Raw genomic sequence first — 24,517 nt, forward strand, 5'->3', positions numbered from 1 at the left:
GACTGCTGAATTTAGATGCTCAAATTGTAGCAACTTGATTGTCAGAGGAGAGTTGCTCAGCTCTTTCTGAAAACCAAAAGTGTCTTGGAAGTTTCTGAAATTGGACACCAAAAAACTGAGACAATCAAAATCCCTAGTTACATTTGAAAATGACACGAATTTCATCACAACCTGTAAGAACAGTGTGCAAAAGATGATGGGAGAGAAATCCACCACTGCACTAGTATAACATATAATTGACTTACTAATGCAACTAACGTCAGATGTTATGCTCATAAGAAGACAGGAGTTGTTATATTAGATCAGATATCTGAACTGTCTAATTTTGGTATCTTGGCTTCAGCAGTAGCCATGTACTTGCTTCATAGGAAGGTAGCAAATAAAAAGTCAAACAACCATTAATGCAACTAGGGTACAATTTTCAAAAGTACCTAAGTAGAATACAGTGTGCAATTCTGGTGTCCCATGTTTAAGAAAGATTAAATCAAACTGAAACAGCTGCAGAGAAGGGCTACTAGGATGATTTGAGGAATGGAAAACCTACCTTACGACACCAGACTCAAAGAGCTTGACTTTTTTAGCCTAACCAAAAGAAAGTTGAAGGGAGATATGATTGCTCTCTATAAATACATCAGATGGATGAATACCAGGGAGGTAGAGGAGTTATTTAAGTTAAGTGCCAATGTGAACACAAGAACAAATGGATATAAACAACAAGTTTATCAACAAGTTTAGGCTCAAAATTATGCAAAGGTTTCATCAGAGGAGTGAAGTTCTGGAACAGCCTTCCAAGGGAAGCATTCGGGGGGTGGGGGGGAGGGGAAGGGGGAGAACCTAACTGGCTTCAAGACTGAGCTTGATATATTGATGGAGGGGATGGTATAATGGGACTGCCTATGATGCCATGTAGCAAAAAGCCCCAATGGCCAGAGACAGGACATTAGATGGGGAGGGCTCTGAGTTTCTACAGAGAATTCTTTCCCAGGTATCTGCTTGCTGGGTCTTGCCCACATGCTCAGATTGTAGCTGGTTGACATATTTGGGGTCAGGAAGGAATTCCCCCATGTCAGATTGGCAGAGACCGTGGAAGGTTTTCACCTTCCTCTGCAGCATGGGGCATGGGTCACTTGCATGTTTAAACTAGTGTCAACGGTGAATTCTCTGTAACTTGACGTCTTTAAAAGTACTTCAGTAACTCAGCCAGAGGTTAGGGGTCTATTTCAGGAGTGGGTGGGTGAGGTTCTGTGGCCTGAAATGTGTAGGAGGTCAGACTACATGATCAAAATGGTCCCTTCTGACCTTAAAGTTTATGAGTCTATGAGACTTATGTGCCTAAATTCCATTTTCAAAAGGACCATATTAAACCCTGGGTATAGGGCTCCAGGCAGAAGAAATCTGCCTGCAGGGGGCATCCACAGAAGTGGATCATACCTACGATGTATCAGATCTATCCAAAGCTCACATTGCTGACACACATTTGGCAGTCTTATCACGCCTATCTGCAATTTAGGTATAATCATTACACAAGAGAGTGAGAGAGGTTAGGGTATTCCATTCCTCATCACTTCCCAATTAAACCCCCTTTGACGTAGGCCATAGGTTCTGGTCTAACTTCGTATAATGATTGACGTTAATATTTCTGTGCTGTTCACCACCCTTATACTGTTCAAAGTCTCATACACCAGTCCTAGTGACATGCAACTATTAATCCCTTTTATAATACAATAACAGAGGCTGCTCAAGGTCAGTTTAGGCAGGGCTGGGAATAGAATTCAGGTATCTAATATGACAGACCCAAGGCTCACAAATTCATCACACTGCTTTTAAAAATAAATATGCCAAAGCTATATTCTTTCCTATGCTGCCTGTAACTGCTGTTCTAAGCTGAGACTCACTATTCCACTGCTCTCCCTGAAACAGTTGTGTAACTGACTGGCAAAGTGTATGTAATGTCCTCCCCTAGAATACTTGACTTTGCCAATCAATGGTTTTTAACGTTTTTTTTTTTTTTAATTTATACTGGTGGCCTACAGCAGTGTAAGGCCTATATTGCTTTATATTGGTGGCCTACAGCGGTGAAATGTTCTGTAGCTTTGTGTGTGTGTGTGTATATGGGGCAGCTATATATATATATATACACACACACACATACACACTCCCTCTCTAAAGTCAGCAATTTCAACAGGAAATGGATGTTTGCTGCCCCCTATATGAGATGGATTGGTGGGTCTCAGTTTTAGCTGTCCCATTGTAAAATCACCACTATGTGGATGGTGCTGGCTGGGGAGGAATTACAGTCAGAGACACACTCCACCTGTGAGGTTCTGAGCACACATTAAAGCTGTTCTCCCTTGTTGTAAACCTCAAGGAAGGGCCATGGTATACCTTCTCTCAGTGCTCCCAAAGCACATCTGGTCTTGCTGACTTGAGAAGCTGCAATTTGGTAAAGGGAGTACAGTGAAAGTAAGTCCAACAGTGCTCAGCCTCAAACTGCAGGAATAAGCAAGCATTTTCTGTTTGTGGGCTCATAGATCTATGCATACCCACTGGCCCAGCTACCTTCCTGCAGAAAAAAACAGCATGAAGTTCTGCTCTGCAGCGCATGAGGATGGTGGAGTACTTCTGTATGGCCGCTCTGTAGCATACTCTCCATGCAGTGCAAATGCAATAGTTCTGCTGCATTTGGGGCCCTAAAGAGGATTTGCATTTGGCCCTATATCCACAGCATTCACTTTACTCAACACTAAAATTCATCTGCCTATAGAATGGTACACAGACGCCATATGATAGCACACTGTAACTAGTTGGAATTGAAGAGGGAATGTAGCTAGGTAACATGAAATTACATAATCTGGAATTAGATCAGAACACCGGTGTTATTATGGCTCTACTCTTGCAAAAAGTGCCATGGAACCTTTAATGAGTATAAATGTTCAGGGGAACTTTGATTTTGTATCTGGACTTCCAGCACTGCAATACACCCTAACACAATATTGGGGCACTACTATGGTGCTGACTGCCTGTTAATACATTTTGTTATAGGTGAGAAGGCACTGCCAGCAGGGTGCTTTCTGCGAGGGCGCTTGATTCTGGAACATTCTTCCCTTGTTGATCAAACAGAGCCTGCGTTTGTTAACCTTCTAGTTTTGCTGCAAAGCTCACCTTCCTTTTATTTCACTTTTCTTTTAGCATTCAAGGAAGGAATGAGATGAGAGTAAAATGGGTTATTTATTATCATCAGGTAATTACATTTTGGGGCTGAACTGTGTTATGCTTGTGGAGGCACTGGGAAATGATTATCTCATTTTAATGTTTTGATTTTTAAAAAATTACTGTCACTGTGAATTTTAAGTTTTGTAATGTGCTCCCAGAATTTGGGTCAGTCGCTTCTAGAATTTAAAACAAAAAAAATCTAAAAAAGAAAGGAAAACCAAACTACCAATATTGCTTCCTGCAGTACACATGGTGATGTTTTCAAAAAAGCACGAATCCTTGAGAAATAATATGTAACCTCAGAATTTCGACTATATCATAATTTTTCAGGGTGGGATTTTCAAAGGAGACTAGGGAGTTAAGCATCCAAATCCCTTTGAAATTCAAAAAGGTGTGGGCACTTGACTTCCTTAAGCTCCTTTGAAAATTCCAGATAACAGTATTACTGATCTGTGTATGTGTAGTATTGTGTGTGTGTGTGCGAGTGCGCAAACACGCACACACACAATAAAACACATTAATCTTTAAAATAACATTAGGTTTAGGCAAACACTTAAATCAGCATTTGCACAATGTGAAATGGTGCCCTTAGTCTTCTCAGTAGTTGTTCTGAACAAGGGCTCAGCTATTAAGAGAGGAGTTAATGACAATTCTCTTTTAAAGAATAAAACTGCCTTTGTTAATTATTAGACTGAAGATTTGTAATTCAGCAACATAGGCCCACTAATAATTCAGCCTAGAAGAAATTTGCATGCTTTAAATTGGAGACATTTTAAAACACCATAGTTAAATCCTGATTCAAAGAAAAGTTCTTTTTTGGATTAATTTCAGCTTCTACCAGGTGGCATTATTTTTCCAATAGTCTCTTACTCTACACTTCGCATTTGAAACAGCTTATGTCCAACCTATAATTATTTTCTTCTAATTAGAGTAATTCATGGTTAATTATTCAAAATGATTCCCCTTCAAAATCAACCCCATTTCTTGCCATGACACTTTTTAAATGTAATATACAAATAAAATATTCCCAGAATGCAAATTTTTGTAACAAGAGAATGCATACTTAATGCATACTTAATACTTAATGCATACTTTCTTAAAAAGCATTAAAATCTTTCTATAGCAATAAAGGTTCTGGTAAAAGCTACATTGTAGGCCAAATTCTCTGCTGTTGAAAAATGGTGCAAGAGAGAGTTTGGCCCCATGTTTAGCCAGAAAAGGTAAGCTGAACAGATTCCTTTGTTTATGAAAATAGGTAAGATGGCTTGATATAGAATACATTAAAACACAGAGACAGTAACATAACATAAAATTAGAGACAGCCCAACGTTTTAACCTGACTAGACCAAGCTGAGTGAGATATGGAGCCTGAAGTAAGCAGGTCCAACTTCCATGGACGTATCTGGGCCAAATCCAGAAATGATGTAAACAGTGGTGTAAATTAGTCAGAAAACAGCTGTAATTGTCAACATAGTGTAATTTGCACTGATGCAATGTGTGTACATAATGGCAAAGGATATGTAAATATAATTTACATGCCAAGGGATGGTATGAAAAATAATTATCCAGAGGGCTCAACCAGGCCGTCTCCATCTTACTTTGTTATAGGGCATTATCTCAGCTCCTGGGGCTAAATTTAAACCTTATAAGTGTATACAATAATCACTGGCTTCCAAAGAGTCACACTCACTTTTGCCAGGAGCTGAATTTGATCCTTGAAACAGTGCATATTGCACATTTTTACCTACTCATTTAATACAAATTAGTACAAGTTACTGTCTTGCCTCTTACGCTCAAAAAGTAACTTACGCCACCAAGGCTGAATTCAACCCAAATAGTGAAAAAAGAGCAATAGTATAAACTAAGCGAACAGTTTACCCTGTAAAAATACATTGTATTTTCTGCTAGATCATTTTTGACTGTTTACTGACAAACTTTGGGTATTATATGACAGCAGTTACATGATTCAAGAGCAGGTCACAATACTGAAGTGTTCCTCAATATTGGGTCCGTATGCCTTTTAACATAACCTGGTTTATGTTTCATTTCACCTCTGCCTTACACACTGTAGGTTAGATTAAAGCCAAAAAAACCAGAGCTTCCGATCTCAGTTATATGTATGAAAATCCAGAATAACATGTAACATGAGTGGAACTCTAGAGTTACTTCATTAGCATCAATGGAAAACAGAGAGTAAAATCTGCAGTGTAATATAGTTTTCTAAATTGATTCCTATTTTTTATTTTCCTTCTAAAAGTTCAATGCCATGTAACACCTGATAGTAACACCTACCTTGATAGCTCCATCCTTTGGGCACTGAAATTAGAAGTGGCCTTGAGCAGCTATGTTTTGATTTTGTCAGCTTCAAATCAGTGTCGTCTATCTTTTATAGCATTGCCAACCCCAAATGTTCAAAAATCATGCGTCACGCTCACCAAGAATCATGGGATTGGCTTTAAAGTCATGAGATTCTGTACAAATAATAGACTTGGTGTTCTGTTTATTTGCTTTTTTAGCCTTTAAGATGCACCGGGGTCACATTTTGAAGCTTTCTCCACAGCCATGAGGGCTAGAAACTTACTTTTTCTTTAATAATTACTGTTTTCTTTAAAGCCCCAGCTCCTGGAGTCGAGTAGATATGTGATGACTTCAGCCTTTATTATTAATTCTTCCTTTCTTTCAATTGATCATTTGGCTACCTCCACCCATATCTTGCCACCACCTAGCCCAGGGTGTGGGGACTGCGGGTGCCAGGTTATTAACCCTCGCCAGCCCCTTCTCAGTCAGGGCCGACTCATACCTGCATCTCGTAGGCAGGCTCCAATTCAGCTCCCAGCCCAGCTCTGCAGGTGGCAGGTGAGTCCTGGGGATTGGGGGAGCAAGCGAGCAGGGTAGGGGGGTGCTGTAGTTTCTGGGTTTAAGAAATTGAAAATTTGGCAACCCTATTTATGTGAGTATTCCATTGCTGATATTTGAAATTCTAGTTTTGTTGTTTTGTTTTGAGAGGTCATACAGCATTGTTTCTGTTCCCTGATCCTCTTATAATTCAGACAATAGCCTGAGGAAGGCCGTGGGGCTCTGCAGCTCACAGGGATAGGTAGAAGATAATTAGATGAGAGAATTTTACAAAGTTTTAAACCATGTCTGTCTTGGTGATATAGGCTAGGTATTATAAAGCTTCCAATAAAATTAAGTGACTATCAGATTTATTGGCATTTTGTAGAGTTTACAATTAGGGCCAGACTTCTAAAGGCATAAATTTCTGTGCATCACTTGTGGAGCTATGCTTCTAAGTTTGGATTTGTACATATAAACTCTGGCTTGTGTGTGTGCTTCTAGAATTGTGTGGAAGCTTAAAATATTACTCGTGCTAGTGCTCCCATGCTAGCTGCTGAAAAGCTATTGTTTCCTCTGCTGTTATTTGAATTACACAGCTTCTGGAATGGGGCAATAAGCACACTCCAGATCTTTACAACATCAAGTTGAAGAAAATCTATTTCAAACAGTGTTGCTATAATGTGGCCAGTTTCCTGGATGCTATAATGTGTATTTCTGCCATCGGAATATGTAGGAAACTTGCTCCAACAAAGCAAGCAAGTATAATCCACACACCTTCTGGGTGTGGTGTTCTGTCCCATCCAGTAGCACCAAGAACACTTAGAGAGAGAGATAAAATGAGACTGCTCTACAGCCTTAGCTAACAGCCAGTTGGCTTTTAGCTCATGTGGTAGAGGCTCATGCACTCAGCTCTGCAGGCAGGAGGACCCTGCAGCTCCCACACCCCACAGCAGTGGGGGACCCAGGAGCCCCAGCAGCAGTGGGTGCTGAACCCGCCTCCCCATTTTGTCAGGGATATTTTTAGTGAAAGTCAGGGACAAGTCCCAGGCTTCCATTAATTTTTTTTTTATTGCCTGTGATCTGTCCATGACTTTTTCTAAAAATATCCGTGACAAAAACTTTGCCTTACTCATCTCTACATATTAATTCTTCCTTTCTTTCAATTGATCATTTGGCTACCTCCACCCATATCTTGCCACTGAACAAATTAAATTGCAAGGGTATGGAGGATTCTTCTATTTGGCTCTCCCAGGTTTTGGAAAAGTATACTTGTTTGTTGGGTTGTTGTTTTTTTGGTGACCAAGAGAGCATGTTTGTATTGAATTTTTTTGTACAAGTAAACTGCAGTTATTTAAATGGCTGGGTGGACATATCCAGAATTCAGAAAAATGAAATTCTAATTTCAGAGGACATAGCTGAATTTCAGATAATCAGGGTTTGGTTAATCAGAATTTACCTCTATTAGACTTTGGTGGGGAAGCTTTTGGCAAATGGTTGGCTGGGCAAATAGGCCTCGCAGTAATAATTTAATCTCTTCTTGTAGCTTGTTACACAGCTAAGCATCCTATACCACGAACACCTCACGTCTGGTTTGCACTGTTTTTGTTCTAGGGTTGGCAGCTGCACTGAGTGCATGTCTCAGTTGGTCATAGATGGAGCAGTGGTCTCTGTGTCCTTATCCATTAATGGCCTTGTAGATTTAGGTAAAAGCCTTGAATTGGCACTGGAAGTCAAATGGGAGCCAGTGGAGGGTGCAAAATTCTGCAGTGATGAATCCAAAGTGGCTGTCCCACTAGGGAGATGGACTGCCACTTTTGAAGAACCTGAAGTCTTTCATGCTTCCCTCTTCTGTTTTAGTTAATGTAAATTACAGTTTACCAGTCTGGATGTGACAGAATACCTGGATCACTGTGGCTATCAAACACTCTTTTTTTGCTTAATACAACACAGATAATAAACCCAAGTTAGCAAGTAGAAAATTCTGAGGGAAATAAAGAACTCCATATAAACATGAACAAAATGGTCCTTCACTTCTCACTGGATAGTTCTTATCTTTGTTAAACTGTTAAAAATCCATTGTGGTCATCGAAAGCATTAATTCAACTTCCTTACTCTTTCACATGTTAACATCAGTGAAGAATGCTGTATACATTTTCTGCATATTTTATTATATTACTGAAAATAGGTTTTTTCTAAGCTTGTTGGTTAACTCATTCTGATCTTAGTGAGCACCACTTAATGAGCACACTTTTGTTTTGTATTAACAAACCTTTGTTCTGAATTACTTAATACTGATCATTTCATTTCTTCTGCTTTAATTAACCTGCATATTCCAGTCTATGATTCCATTTGGGGGCTGTGGGAGAGGAGGGAATCACCATCATTAATCAAATGTTTAGATTATGTTCTGAGATAATTGGACTTGCTCCTTTAAAAAGAAATTACTACACAACTAAAAAATCATTAGCAGTTTGTAAAACATATAAAAAGAGAGTAAGTAATGTATTCTCTAATTTGAACCTTTAGGCTACCAATATATTTGGTCACAAAAGCTGCCTGCACTTCAGAGCACAGTAGCTAGAATGTTTTGCTCTTTGTCTGGCTATACCAAAACAAGGACAAGAGACACTTGACACGGATTTAATCAGGCTCCAAATTTATTATTATTAGATGTCTGGGACTACCCGGTGGATAAAGCTGTACAGTGCAGGTAACTCCATGTTCATTCAATATCTACGTGGGGAGCTTCTGCCAGGCCTGCTCTTTTTCCATCCAGGTCCCCCAGAAAACCTATGGCTGGGACCTTACCATTTCCCTCCTCCCCGCAAATGAGGGTTAAGGTGGGCTATAAAGAAGCGGGGTTGGCTCCTTGCCGGGTCAGTCATAGGAGCCCCAAATCCCTTCACCCCGTTCTGCTCTTTTAACAAGCACCTACTTTTAAAGTCCTTTACACAGCCATTTATCTGGTCTCTGCATCCCTTCCCTATGGAGTACCTGCACTGGACAGCCGCCCCCCACTTACATAATGAGTTGCGACATCATAGCCTACTCCCTTCCCTACTCATCATAACATAGCTCCCCCCACCACTGTGGAGAAGGCAAAAGAAAAAAATAACCCGCTCCACCTAAGCCAATCTGGTGGCAAGGGAAAAATTATTTCCCAACCCCCTAGAAAGGAGTGACTAGCATGATGCCCACAGCAGGTCCAGACCAAACCTGGTATTTTGCCATCTCCAAGGGGAGGAATGGTGGGTGCTTCTCTGGGGAAAAGAGGCTTCTCCTGCCAGGCTTTCCCTTTTTCAACTCCCCAGCCCTTCAAGTCCCTGGGGATGAGTCAGTGTCGCCACACTGACCCACTCCCCGTTTTACAGCAGCCTCTGAGCATCTCTCCCTCCCCCGCAACCTGTAAAGTGCTATTTCCTCTCCCCCCGCAAGCCAGACCATGCTCCCCTCTCCCCTGCTTAAAGGTGCAGTCATTTAAAACAAAAAATATATTGAATAGTTGTTCATTTCAAGCAGAAAATGCATATTTGATAGAATTCCTGTACTGTTCATTGCTGTTTTAACCCAGCGGTAACAGATTAGACAGTCAATTTGTCTGCCTACATTTTCTCTATAAGTAACCCTTAATGTTTAGGTGGATCTATAGCCACCACTATTAAATAAAGTTTATAGTTAACAAAATAATTAAAGTACCAACAGACTAGATAGTAAATGACTTTACTTTTTTAATCATTAAGAAATATTATGCTTCTTTTGTTCTTGAGGTTTGCACATATACATATTAGTGAAGTATCCGATTACCTACACAGTACTATGCTTTTCATAGTCCCAAATTCTGCAAATACATTACACTAAGTGAAATGAAGAGTTGTTACATTGTATAAATGCTACAAATGTAATCTCAATTTTCTATTGATTTACTCTCTTTGTACATATATGTTATAGTATTTAGTATTTTGGTTTGGAGAAAAACGAAAGGAAGCAGGAAAGCTCTACTTATATACAAGAATAATATTAATGTAGACAACTGCTACATTCCCTAAAACCACTGCATCAATAAAGTGTATGTCTTAAGAAAAAGGAAATTGCTTAAATTGTCCTTTTATATTTACAATTATTTAATTACTTTACTTTGCCACAAATAAAGGTCATTAAAATCATCATGAAGCTTAATTTAAATTTCCAAACTAACCTGCAAGTTGTACAATCTTTAACTATATTCCATTTAACACATTTAATAGATGTAAAAGCTCACAAGTGATGATATAAAGGATAATTTACGCTTGCAATGCATTTTTGTCCAATTAATAGATTGCCTGTGTGTTGCATATTTTGCATGACAAAAGAGCAGAATATTAAACTGCCATTCATAATGAAAATGCACTTTGCAAATTAAAAGTGCCGAAACAGAAATTTTTCACCCTGTTTAGGAAATAAACAGTCCTTAACCAATTAAACTGCATTGTAATAATTCTATGATTTATTGCAAGTTGTTTAACTTTCAAAACTCGGCTAACCCATATTAAGGTCACAATCCATCATGTCTTGCTTGGAAAGCTAGCAAATAATGGCTGTTGTATTAGCTGCTTTTGATGATAGTATGAAAGAAGTATTAGCACTTGTCAACAAAACTGCTTACAACATAACATTAGCATGCATGGGCTGCTGTACCTATTTATTATTCTGGCAGCTTCACACATATTGTTACAAGCTTATAAAACATTTTGTCGGGTGGAAACCGAATGTACACTGTTTGGTTTTCTGATCGACTGGCAGCATAAATGTCTGGGCTGACTTAGTTTAGTTTAAGTGTAAATAGAGACACAAATTCTTCAACCTGTTCTCTTATTGATACTGAAAAGTGCTGAATTATTCAGCATCCAACTCTTCTGTTTGTGTCTATCACAGTTATCAATTACCCATCAGTCTTCTTGTCAAAACAGAATGGATTAATCTGGCTGAAAACAAGACAAATAAATGGATACTATAACAGGGGTGCAGGGTTGCCAAACTGTCAAAGGGAAATCCAGGCAATGACATTTGCCGTGAAGAGTGGGATATCTGGCTTAAGTGAACAAATTATTCCCCTTTACGAGCCAAGAATGCACTTAGCTTACCATAAGTAAATTAATCTGCCTACTTTGCCTACTAATGCATTATCAACAGTGATAATAGTCACTGAAAATTTTTTGTTGTATTGCTGAAATGTGTTCATGCTCTAATGCTTTTTGTGTAAAAAATGACTGTTTTAAATAAAATATGTGTATACATACATAATATTATTTTATATTAATAAATTAAAAGAGAAATGGTTGACGAATGAATGAACCCCATTTTAATACAGTCACTTGTGACAGGCTTGGGCCATTTTATAGATCTCAGCTGATGAGCTATCAAGTAACTCCTTGAACAGATGGCTAGTGGAATCCATCCAACTTGTGTAAGGTCCAACCCTTGGTTTTTGCCCCTAACATTTAACTCAGAAATCTCACTTGGCAACCTCTTTCAGACCATCCATTACTGTTCAAAAAGTTCACATATTCATGCCATTTCATTTGGCCTCTTGAGATAAGAAGCTAGTAATCTGACTCTTAATTTGACATAGATATCAGTGGCACTGATTGAGTCATGTCTTGGGTTCCTATCAGAAATTTTTTACAAGAATTTTATCAGAGATTACTCTATTCTAGACCTGTTTTAAGTAATCAACATTCATGCCTACGGCCCTGAGATCATGACAAGGTCAAAAGCCAATAGACCTTGCAAACCAACAGTTTGGCTTTAGTCTAAAGTTTTCTCTTGGTTATTATTATTATTCAGCAAAGTCAGTGCTATTGTACTATATATATTTCACATATTTCATTGGAAACTCAGCTACTGAACTATTTACAGTCATGGATTGCAGATAAACAGAATTTTTTTTAAGTATCACGTTCTAGATGAAAATATGCTACACAAAGAAATTCCAAGTAAATATAAGTTTACCTTATGTAATAAACAGAAACATCATGCTTTTCATCACTATTAAGCACAGATAAGTCTACCATTTCAGCACAGAAATTTTTAGTATATTTCACAGAAAAGATGCGGAGTTAAAAAGCAATGAGTCATGGAAAATCACCAAATTATGTAGATTATGCTATACCAACATACACATGAGAATAGTGAGGGTACTGAAGAGAGAGCTCACCCCATACTCACTCCACAGGGGTGGCTTCTGTCCCCTGGGGCTGGACCTGGCTTCCCACTCTGAGCATTGTTACCTGGTGCACAGGGTTGTAACACCACTCAGGTTTGGTGGGCCTGATGATGGGCCAAACCTGAGTTGCAACCCCGTGTATCAGATTGTAACACATTTGGTTTGAGGGCCTAATGATATGTTTTTACAGCTGTTTCCAAGATTTCAGTGACCAAAGGGACAAAATCATAGCCCTAAGCACAAACAAAACACAGTGGGCTTGCATAACCACTTGAAATCAGGCACAACGATTTATTAACATGCTTTTAACTGTCAACAGTGGAGTCTACTAGTTAAAAAAGTTATTCAAACTGTATGATTCAGCTCTGCAAGATGTCTGATTAATTTTTCTACCTTTAACAACTCCAACACTGTCCTGTCAGGCTTAATAAAGACTGCATATAAGCTGCCAAAACTTCCTGTTCTCTTTTCTTAAATATGTTCCACATAATCAGTAAAAGCATCATAAAAACTTGGCCAAATCCCTGATGTAACTCTGTTGCCTGTTTCTAAGTAGACCAGTGTAGGGATGGTCCCCAGAAATATTTCAAATTTAGTTCCTATAAGAGAGACCTCACCAAGCTGGTTTTCAAGTAACTGGTTGGCTTAGCAAAAGCCTATTTATAGGTTATAGGGACTAACAGGAGCCACAGCTATTACAGAAGTTACCAAATTACCAAGTGGAAGAAGTGGGGACTTTCATATAAAAGATTTTAAAACCTAATGTCATCCACCAAAAACTGTAGTGGAAGTACATCTGCAATGAATGCAATTCCTCCTCCACTTTAGATGTGTCTGTGCATTCATTTCTTTGAGTCAATAAAGGATTCTTTGAATTTATTCCAAGATCAGAGTATTTGTTTGTTTAGCAGTTATTAACTTTGATCACTGCATTGATCTGAATGAACGCTTGAAATGCTACCCATTTTTCCTTTCCCTTTCCATATTCAGTTCAGGAAGAAAACACAAGTGTTTTGCTATTTCCCTTCCCGCCTCTGTCCGTTGGGGAAGCTGGGAGGACAAAAATTCTAGCATCATCAATCTGTCAAATTAGCAATCAAGATTTTCCTTTATTTTTAGTCTCCTGTTCCAATAACACTTGGGCACACCTTTTTAATTATAATACTGTCTTGGCTTTAGTAAGATGATTTCCAAAGCTAAACACTTTCCAACTTTGATTTACTTTTTTCCAAAGCAAATTTCTGATGTAGATATGATGACTCATCTGCTATTTTAGTACTTGATCAAAACAAAGAACCCTATCTCTGGAAAGCTATCCAGAACTGTGCATTACATAGTAAAACAATAGGATCTGCTTTGATTTTTATGCTGTGGTTCAGAACCATGAGAATAATCATCTGCAATCAAACATAGCTAATTTAGTATCTTTACACTAGTATAGTCCAACCTAAGACTGTCAGACTTTCTAACCAGCTATCACAAATTCACATTATTTTGATATTTTAGTCATCATGTGCAAAGATATTGAGTGGTCTTTGCATTGTTTACCATAATGTTGCAAAGTTATCTTTGAAAGACAAATCAAAACAGAAAATTGAGGCAATCACCAAGTTCTATGCTGATGTGGCTGTGAGAGGTATACCGCAAGAAATACATTTGAACTAATTTGATAAAAAATTGCCAAGCAATCTATTGTTTTATCTTTAATGACTACTAAGTCAGTATAATTTGTCACAAATGCACCCATTATGTTACTGTATTCATTTTTAGACAAGTATCTTTTTACTGCATCAAGTCCTCCAACACAACTATCTTAACAATATTTACACAAGGTTGTTGTTAAGTTTAACTAATCTTTGTCAAATCCTTTCAGTTCCTGGATTGAAAGGTGTTACGGTATATAAGTATTAATATTATTATAAACCTACCAGCCTGACAAAGTGTTGAATCTAGTCTCAACTTCCCAGAAAAATTGGTGGCTCTTGGTATTAACCTTTATGTTTGTATATTGTGGAACCAGTCTCATTTACAGGCTACCCACTGAGAAGAGTTAATGGATCTACTAGTTAGATGTGTGAAAATATTTATATAACTGCAAGGCTAGGAAATGTTTATAAAGTAGTTCTTATTGTACATGCTTTTACTTTCAAATTAATAGTACAATTGCTCATTTAGACATATATACTTGGTTAATTTAATACTGAAATTGCACCATTAAGTATTGACAATCATGAAATGCCAATGTTAAGGTTGAATAGGCACCCTTCATTCTAACAAAGTCACTTACTATTTAACAGTTAATTTTTTTCTAGAGCTTTAGATAGGTCCACACAAGGGAATCTCTTTCTTCCTCATCTTGTAAATCTGCAAGAGAACATTCTTCTTCAAAGGCCTGTTACAGGCTCCAGTATTGTGGAGTTACTATATTATGCTTCAACAAAGTTCTCCCCTTCTGTAGAGTTCCTTAAGTGAATAATGGCCAAACAATAAGTTCTTACTTTGTCTATAGGAGCCCTTCATCAGGCCTTTTGTTTCTTGTAAGGACACCTTCTATGGAGCACTTGCTTCAGTCCCTACATACCTTTGAGCCCAAACTAGACCTTTTTACAGTTTGTATGGTCTGCAGAATCTGAGGAAAGGCTCTGCATCTTTAAAAGTCTGCTATACCTTCCTCAGATCCTTTGTACCTTACCAGCAATAAAAGCAACACCATAATGAAGAAAAGCACACTGACAATCACATTCACACTGGAATAAGCCCTGAAAGTTTCATTCATTGAAGTAAAATAAGTAAGTTTATATTTACAAAAATGAAATGAGTCACCAGTTTTGCCCTGAGACACAAATAGTTTTTGAGAGAAAATGTTGGATAAATACTTCTGTCTCTCTCCATCCAGCAAAAATCTATGTTAAAGGACACTCCCTCCCCTACATGTTTTTACTCTCTCTCTCTCTCTCTCTCTCTCTTTTTTATTACTATCTTCTTCTTTGACAATAATGTGAACTATATGAGGTCAGAGATGCAAAACCCTAGCAGCATGCCTGAATTAAACTAATTTTCAAGGGCTACATTCAGTACTCAGGACTTTCACTTTTAATTCTTTACTGTAAGATTTTCACTGGCTAGGGGGAGAGACAAATATTAATCTTTACAGCTAGCACCAATATCTCTTGATTCTCTAAACTGACTGCTAGTGAACACAGACCCAATGTTTCACCTGATACATTCTTTATGAGTGACTTAGAGGTTTACCTCTAGACCACATTTGCATGTACTCAGTGCTACAAGATTTGGTTGGTTTTTGTTGACTCTGTAGTGATCAGCATACCGGATACACAAACACATTTAGTAACCAGTCTCACAATTACCTCAAAAAGTTCACAAACACATAGCAACTGAGAAAAATTTCATTGAAATTAATAGCAATTACATATGGCATTAGCCTGTCATAACTGTAAAACACTATAACTAATCAGCATCTAATGCATGAGTAGAGCGGGTCAGTAATTTCCGAATAAAATAAAATAAATGTAGTTTTTGGCCAATTCAAATTTTCCATAGGAAAATTTCTATTTTGACAACATTTGGGAAAATTAAAATGAAATATTTCTATTCAGGTCATGCTGACTTGAATTTAAATATTTCAGTTTGCCAGAACAAATTGAAATGTTTCATTTCAGGTCAGTTTGACAATAATCTGTGTTCCCCTGAGTGCTGCAGTACCTCACAAGAGTTATGATTCGGATGCTTAATGCCCCCATTCTGTTCAATGGACCTGACTACCTGGCTGGACTACATCTCCAATGATATATTGTCGCTCTCCCTCTGGTTGACCCACCACACTGCATGATGGGATTTCCATGACCATGATGCACCATGGAGAATGTAGTCCAGTCTGGGAGTCCAGCCTATAAGGGACAATGGGGCATGAGACGCCAAAACTACAATGTCCATAAATCACTCACTGTGGCAGCTCAGGCAGTTACAGTATGATGGCAAACTGAGCCAAAAAAACATTTTGACATTTCTGAATTATTTTTTTTTTTTTTTACAAAACTGTCTGTTCCATGAAAAATTTTGATAGTTCCAGTTTCCCCTCTAGAAACTCATTCAGATCCTCACTGGAATCTGTTCAGTTGATTCTAGCCCTGGAACCACCTGAGACCTGAAACCTTAAAATCATTATATTTTTATGAAAGCAAAGGATATTCTACATAAATATTATAGATTTTTACAGTTCCCATGTAGCCCACATAGTTGGACTCCAAGTTTACCTGTGGAGTTAATATAAACATCAGACCTAATACATTATTTCAAATTCTCTAAAATGCTACTAAAATGTATTTGTCTAAATTTATAAGGTTATAGTTTACTAGTACAAAGCCTTATGTGGGAAAAGGGTGGTAGTAGGGGTAGGAAGGACATTGGATGAATTAGGTGGTGGTGGGGACACTGGTCAGGAAAGATGGGCAGTATGCAGAGTTTTTCTAAGGTCTATAGGAATGTTAGAAATTAGATCTTTTCAAAAGTGCACAGGAGTTGAGTTGAGTTTTCCTGCAGATCATAGGATGCCCACAGGAGAGAAACTAGATCCTTCAGAGAGAGGTGCATGAAACCCAGCTTTAGGCTGTTGTGGGATAACTTGCACCTTCTTTCCATGAAAGTCTCATTCTAACCCTTGATAGATAGAGATTGGCTTAAACCTTGGTGCATGAGGTTTGATATCCCTCTAAGATCTTATCTAGTGTTGTCATAAAAATAAAGGGAAGGGTAACCACCTTTCTGTATACAGTGCTATAAAATCCCTCCTGGCCAGAGGCAAAACCCTTTCACCTGTAAAGGGTTAAGAAGCTAAGATAACCTCGCTGGCACCTGACCAAAATGACCAATGAGGAGACAAGATACTTTCAAATCGGGGCAGGACGGGGGACAAAGGGTCTGACTGTCTGGGTGATGCTTTTGCCGGGAACAGATCAGGAATGCAGCTTTACAGCTCCTGTTAAGTTAGTAAGTAATCTAGCTAGAAATGCGTTAGATTTTCTTTTGTTTAATGGCTGGTAAAATACGCTGTGCTGAATGGAATGTATATTCCTGTTTTTGTGTCTTTTTGTAACTTAAGGTTTTGCCTAGAGGGATTCTCTATGTTTTGTATCTGATTACCCTGTAAGGTATTTACCATCCTGATTTTACAGAGGTGATTCTCTTACCTTTTCTTTAATTAAAATTCTTCTTTTAAGAACCTGATTGATTTTTCATTGTTCTTAAGATCCAAGGGTTTGGGTCTGTGTTCACCTGTACAAATTGGTGAGGATTTTTATCAAGCCTTCCCCAGGAAAGGGGGTGTAGGGCTTGAGGGGATATTTTGGGGGAAGACGTCTCCAAGTGGGCTCTTTCCCTGTTCTTGTTTAACACGCTTGGTGGTGGTAGCATAGGGTTCAAGGACAAGGCAAAGTTTGTACCTTGGGGAAGTTTTCAACCTAAACTGGTAAGAATAAGTTTAGGGGGTCTTTCATGCAGGTCCCCACATCTGTACCCTAGAGTTCAGAGTGGGGAAGGAACCTTGACAAGTGTTAACTTAGAAATTTGTGTCAATGAACTTCGATTTAATGGCCTTTGTCTAAAAATCTATTTATTTTTATCAGTTTTGAATTTGCCAGCTTTCAGTTTTATTGCTAGGGCAAATGGAAGCTCCCAATCTACCTTCTCTATATTATTCATTAGTTTATGTATATTCATCATGTCCCCTTTTATTTGTCTTCTTTCTAAGGTGCAATATTAATCGTTTCAATCTCTCTTAATATAATTTTTTCCATGCCCCTAATCATTCTCATCACCTTTCTCTGAGCCCCCTCTTTAACTCTGTAATATGCTTTTGAGATGGGGTGACCAGTACTGCAAAAAATATTCCAGATGATGGGGAACCACTGCTTTATGTAATGGCATTATAATATTACTTGTACTATTCTCCATCCCATTCTTTATGCATCCTAAAAATGTTTTTGTCTTTGAGCAGAAGTCTTCAATTAGCTGTGCACAATAATCCCCAAGTCCTTTCCCTAAATTATTAATTTAAACTCAGTAAAGTGTATGAGTAGTTCATATTTTTCTCTCAAGTATTCTGCATTTATCAACACTGTATTTCATCCTGCATTGACTTTTCCATTCACCTATCTTGGTTAGGTCCCTTGACGTTCTTCACAGTCTTTTCTGGAGTTGAGTAACATAAAAAGGTTAGATTCACATACACACCCACCACATACCACCAGACCATTAAAATGTCATTTTAAAATGATTATAGTCAACACACTAATCAACAGATTTATTTGAAAATTTCAGAAAATAATTCTGAACTCAAGAAGTGCTGTTAGTTTGGTGAGGATACACTATACATACTATTCACAGTTAAGAAAGAGGTCTAATCCCTGTTTTAGGTGCAAATTTCAATGCGGCCTTAACTACGGAGTCACTATGGTCTCTAACACATGCTCAAGGGAGCGTGCATGCACGCACACACTCAGACACAGTGTGCAGTGACACCATTAGAGTCTTCCAAATACGGGAACTGATCCTGCTCCGACCCTAAATGAGAAGGAACGTATCATTGTCAGTGAAGACCACCATCCAGAATCGTGAGGATGACTGTCCAAATTCTAAATTACAATTAAAACAATGATGCTTTGGTTTTCCTGTTCCCTAAATCCCTCCCTCAACCCTTATTCTTTACTAATATAGGATATCAAAGCCAGAAACCTCAATCAACTGAGATTAACAAAGTGAGCTATGTGTTTAGAAATTAGAATATATTTCAAAAGCAACAGGCTTTAGCCCCCAGCCTTTTTAATCAGTTGTACACTGGCATTAGATAGCTTTAAAAACTTTAATTTAAAATAACGAGCAAGCACATAGTAATACAGGCAGCAAATATCTTGCAAAAGTACAATTCAAAGATATAATATCATAATATTCCCCACTGGACTAGAATGAACAATACTGTAGAGTCTGATTCATTTCAGTTTTTTCTCTTTAACAGTTATAATGTATAATTGTTAAAACCAATGATGAAAATTTTATTAGAGAACAGAACATAGAGTAGTAATCTTCTATAACTGTGCTCTATAACACTATGCACATTAGTTTTAACTAATTAAATAATACAAAATCAAAGTAAACATATAATGACTCAAAAACCAAGAAACCTGCTCTCTCATTACCACTACAAAGATGGTTTTGTTTAATTGTGAATTAATTTTCAGCACATGTTATATATATATATAAATGATCACTCTCCGTTTTAAAAGTTAGGAAGAATAAAATCATTTAAAATATTTTGCTTTCAGTCCTTTCACACTGTTACATTCTGAGAGCTTCATAACTGAATGTCTTTTTTGTATTCTAACTTCAGATGTCCATGTTACAGCTAGGAATGAACAAAACAAATTATAAGCATTTACTTAGTAAATCTAGCTACGGAATGAGATATGCAATGCAAGCTAAAGAGGAGAGCATTTGCAATTTAAAATATAATTCATCATAATGAAAATGTAAAGCAGTAGTTCTGTTTTATTTGGCATGGCAGGTTAGGAATCCCTGTGAAGCTACATTGAAGCAAAGAGTAGATTAATAATTTAATTTGGTTCAGAACTGTGCAAGTGGGGCACCACAAGCTTTTATTCTGTAACCAGCTGCTGACCCTAATACGGATCAACCAATTAGACATCTCTATTTAATTGTTGGGTGACCCATCTAAAACTCACTAGGAATTTTCATTATAAACAACACTCAACGGCCTAAAAGAATCCTAGTTATCCCCCTGGTGGAGATAGTTGGTTTGATAGAAGCACACAAAGGAGTTCAGCAAACGGAAAAACTGCAAGATCATTTTAGGCTGTGTTCTGTAAAAGAACATCTTAATATAATGAGCCTTTTTTCGATCTCCCTTGGCAGAGCATCAGCCCTCTCAGATAACCCCACACAAAGCAAATACCATTCGTCTGAAGTTACATTTGCTCCTTGTTATCACAACTTATGCCACTTAATTCATTATTCAACGAATTCACTTTCTTGTTTATTAGATGCAAGGTAGCCGCACATCCCTAAAGGCCATGTATGCAAAAGACTGCTTGTAATCCTGTCACTTCAAACCTCTCTAGGCTTTTACATTGCTTCAGGAATTAGGAAGAAAGAAGCAAACAATTTAGATTTATTCATGCTGATATTAAATCTGTATATGATAAAGGAAATAAGAGAAATGTTACAAACCAAACTTAAAATCCATTCATACCCATTAGTGGAGTATGTTACTCCCTGTATTTGTGAAAGTTAGCACATTCATTTCTGTTCTGTAACAAATACACTTGACTATATCTTATGTTTTTAAAAGATCCGATAAAAAGAATTTTGTTTCTCATAATGGTTGCTTCCACTGAAAGATATCTCAATCCTTCTCAAGTGCATTTGATATATTCAGTCTACCATCAGTAGCAGAACAATCTGCTCAAGTACTGAAAGCTTGTACGGAACAAATTTCAGATTTGAAATCTGTGGCATTTGAATGATAATTCTGCAACTTTTCTAAAAGCTTTGGCATATATTGAATCTAAAAACATACTGCTGCTGATTTTGAAAACCTTAATTTATCCTGTGTACTATACTATTTTTCTATCTTTATGAACAGACTATATTAAACATTTGGAATAGTATGAAACAATATAAGTATCTCAACTCTACACATTATGTGATAATCATAGAGATATTTCAGTTTTATTCTGTAACCTTATGCTGTTAGGATCATTAAAATGCAAATGGATTACTGAATTAAACACAGTTCCAGTATACTCTTAGCACAATTAATATTGTATAAAATTATCTGCATAATTATACACAGTATGTTACATAAAACACTGTAAAAAACTATCAAGCAGAGACTGCATGCAAAAATGGCAAGCACTGTACTGTCTCCTATAGAATTATAATTGGTGGTTTATTAGTAGTACTTTTCTTGACTGCAAATAGACTTTTACATTTAATGCTTTACTTATTAGAATGGTAAATAACTCCTTGCTTATTTTTCTTAATGGTAGTATATATATTTCTTAGTTATAGCACCACACAGCTTTATTCACAAAAGTTACTATCAATATTTCCTTGTTATTAACTTAAAATATAAACGAACAATTAGTGATTCAATGTTATTTAATCAACAAAAGCCACAAAAAGAACATTGAAAAGCTCCAAAGCAAAGGCAGTTATACAAAAGGACAATAGACTGAACACTTCCAGGTATTAAGAGCATTTTAAAGACAGACGTTTTATGGCTTAAGTTGTTACTAATAAAATAGTTGCATAGAAACTATTTTAAACTGTTCTAAAGGTGGCTTAAAGAAAACCCTTGCTTTAGAAACATACATTAGAAACATTATATGTATCATAGTAATTGTGCCATTTTACATTGCACACTCACTATGAATATTATGATGAATGAACTGATTTACCTAAATAATTAACCTTTGTATTGTAAATACATTCAGATAGCAGATGAATGTCTGCTATTCAGTTTAAGAAAAAGCTACTAGAAAAATCTGACATTAAATATAATACAAAAATCCACTGTTTTCTGCCACTCAGAAATTAATATCACCAATCAGGCAGTGCAGGGCTTTAGTAAACCTACATTCAATTGTCTGAAATTTTTGAAAATTATGAAGAAATTAATAGCGAATACTAATGAAATAAATAACTTTCTGTTGATATCTGAGTTTCATAACTTTATTATTTATTTTACAACTCTTGAATTTTTGCACGTGGGAGATTTTAAAAGTCACCCAGTGATTTTTATAGTGCAACCGTATGCTAGATAAAGATATTTAAGCTGTCAGTATAAACTGCTTCTGTTTTCATTTTGCATTTAATTTCAGTGCCAGACTCAAGGCATAAATTTTTCATCACCTGCAATGCTATGAATAAAAGATTAAAAAAAGAACTGAGAAGAAATTCTAACACATGCGGTGCATGCAGCACATTGTGCAGACACAGTGTGCATAACTAGATGTTTAATTTCCATCATTCTTTCTACGTCAGGAATGCTATTATTTAGGTTAATACATCATGCAGCTAATTTCCAGTATTTCAACTGTGCAGCATTCAAGTTTACCTAGTATCCATTCAGCCCTCTTGAAATCTGGAGTAGAGACACATACTGAAAGAGCCACATAATATTCTATTAGCATAAAATAGAGGCTGTCTCTTGCCATTGCATTATACTATTAAAATATTTCAACAACACATATTCTTCTTTTATTTCATGAACTAGCAGATGAAATAAGCTCCTCCAAAGTTCAAGCAACTAAGAATTACTAAAAAATTTCAAGCTAATTTCAATTCCTCATTAAGACTCACTTCATGTTTTAAGCCGAAGGATGTGACCAAATCCCAAGAGGTGAAGTTATGAGCTCACTCTTAAGGCATTTTTTATTTAGCACTTTAGCATCTTCAGTTTTACTTTATTAACACTCAGAGGGCCATGGATGAAATTCTCTTACTTCTCTGCAACAGTCCCAGCTGCAGCAGGAAATGTGCTCTGGCATACACCTTTTTCAGCAGTAATGGCTAGCCTTTTATTTATCAGAAAATATTTGAGATTCACAGTTTGACTTTCACATGGCAACAAACTCCCAGCTACACTGGAAAATTCAGTCCAGTCAAGGATAACAATATTTATATATTGATTTTTGCGTATTTGGAAATAAACTCATATCTTTATACTATAGTAGTTCATAATTAGGGATTTTGTACATCTAACCAAACTGATGACACTGTATAAGATTATATTTTATATAACAATCTTTTAGTCTGAAGCAATGGAAAATAACTTATAACAATAATAGGTGATGTTTTGGCATCAAGTAGTGTTGGCAGACATGAACACAGCATTATGGCACTACTCAGGACTCCAGGCTTTGTATAGATGATGGCTGTAGGAACATGAATTACGGCTCAGAGGATTGGTAATGGGACATGAAGATTTTACCTCTAGGTCACTTATTTCAATCTGTTTGAAACTGGTGAATGTCACCACATAATTTGAGAGTTTTCTGGTGAACTTTGTGAAATGAGTTGTTGGTCTTATGGCATTTTCTAAAGCACAGGCTTTAATAAACACTAACTGGCACCTTTGTTGACAGCCCCAGCACATGACCAAAAGATAGAATGGATATGAATATTAAACTATCCTCTCACCTCTGGGGTGGTACCACTAGGGTAGGGCTGAAGCATATTGGTGGGGCTATGTGGGGAAAGTTGCACAGCTGGTGACCATGATGTACTTTTTCTATAAACGTAGAACTTTAGCTGTTTCATGCTGTCAATCTGGCACCACTCACAAACAGTGTTGTTATTTATTGTCCGGCTATACTGAAAGAAGGACAGGAGACATTTGATATGCGTTTAATCAGGTCTCAACTTTATTATTAGATATTTGGGACTACCCAGCAGATAAAAGTGTACAGTGCAGGTAACCCCACAGTCACTCCATAATTACCCGGTGGGCTTCTGCCAGCTCCCCCTTTTCCCATCCAGGTCCCCGCCAGCCAATCCATTACTGGGACCTTACCATCCACTCCCCCCTCATAAGAGGGTTATGGTGGGCTATAAGAAAGGGGGTTGGCTCCCTGCCATACCAATCAAAGGAGTCCCCATCCCCTACTCCCATTCTGTTCCTTTACCAAACACCTCCTAGATGTGTTGATGACAGTAATGTGATCATTAAAAATTTATTTAACACTTTATGGGCTCAATCCTACAAGGTGCTGGGCACTTTAGCCTTGATCCAGCAAAGCACTTAACATGTTTAACTTTAACCAAAAGTTCAAGTGTGTTGCAGTGTCAGGGCCAGAGTACTCAGCACCATGCAGAATTGAGCCCTCTGCCAATAATATCTTGCCTTCTCTGACTTAACCTTTGCATGCTACAAGATGTACAGTTATGGTGCAATCCATCAGAAGCTATTTTTATGGCTTTACAGATGTATACTGGTAATCATGGCACAAAAACTATTACATAAAGTCACATACACACAAATAGTAGAATACAAAACTGTGAGAATTCATCTATAAATGTACTCCCTTAGGAGTGCAGCATTCAAGGAGTTAAATTAAAAATTACTAATGGAAGCCAGTATAAGAAAATGGGAAGATGTACATGATATATTATAGAAAATAATAACATCTCTTTTTCTGTATCCACTATTTTAAATCAATACCAGTTTCA

General features: G+C 37.3%; 1 protein-coding gene and 1 long non-coding RNA gene across 12 annotated transcripts in view; one reads left to right on the top strand and one right to left on the bottom strand.

Annotated features, from left to right (window-relative positions):
• KIAA0825 (KIAA0825 ortholog) overlaps window positions 1–24,517 on the bottom strand; it is a 406,839-nt gene that overhangs the window by 64,164 nt on the left and 318,158 nt on the right. The window lies entirely within an intron of this gene.
• LOC122465759 lies at window positions 901–15,084 on the top strand. Its single transcript, XR_006290795.1, has 3 exons — window positions 901–1,022; window positions 13,667–13,674; window positions 15,073–15,084. It is a non-coding gene; the product is annotated as an uncharacterized LOC122465759 (long non-coding RNA).

The sequence above is a fragment of the Chelonia mydas genome, chromosome 5, assembly GCF_015237465.2.
Source record: "Chelonia mydas isolate rCheMyd1 chromosome 5, rCheMyd1.pri.v2, whole genome shotgun sequence".
Taxonomy (NCBI): Eukaryota; Metazoa; Chordata; order Testudines; family Cheloniidae; genus Chelonia; species Chelonia mydas.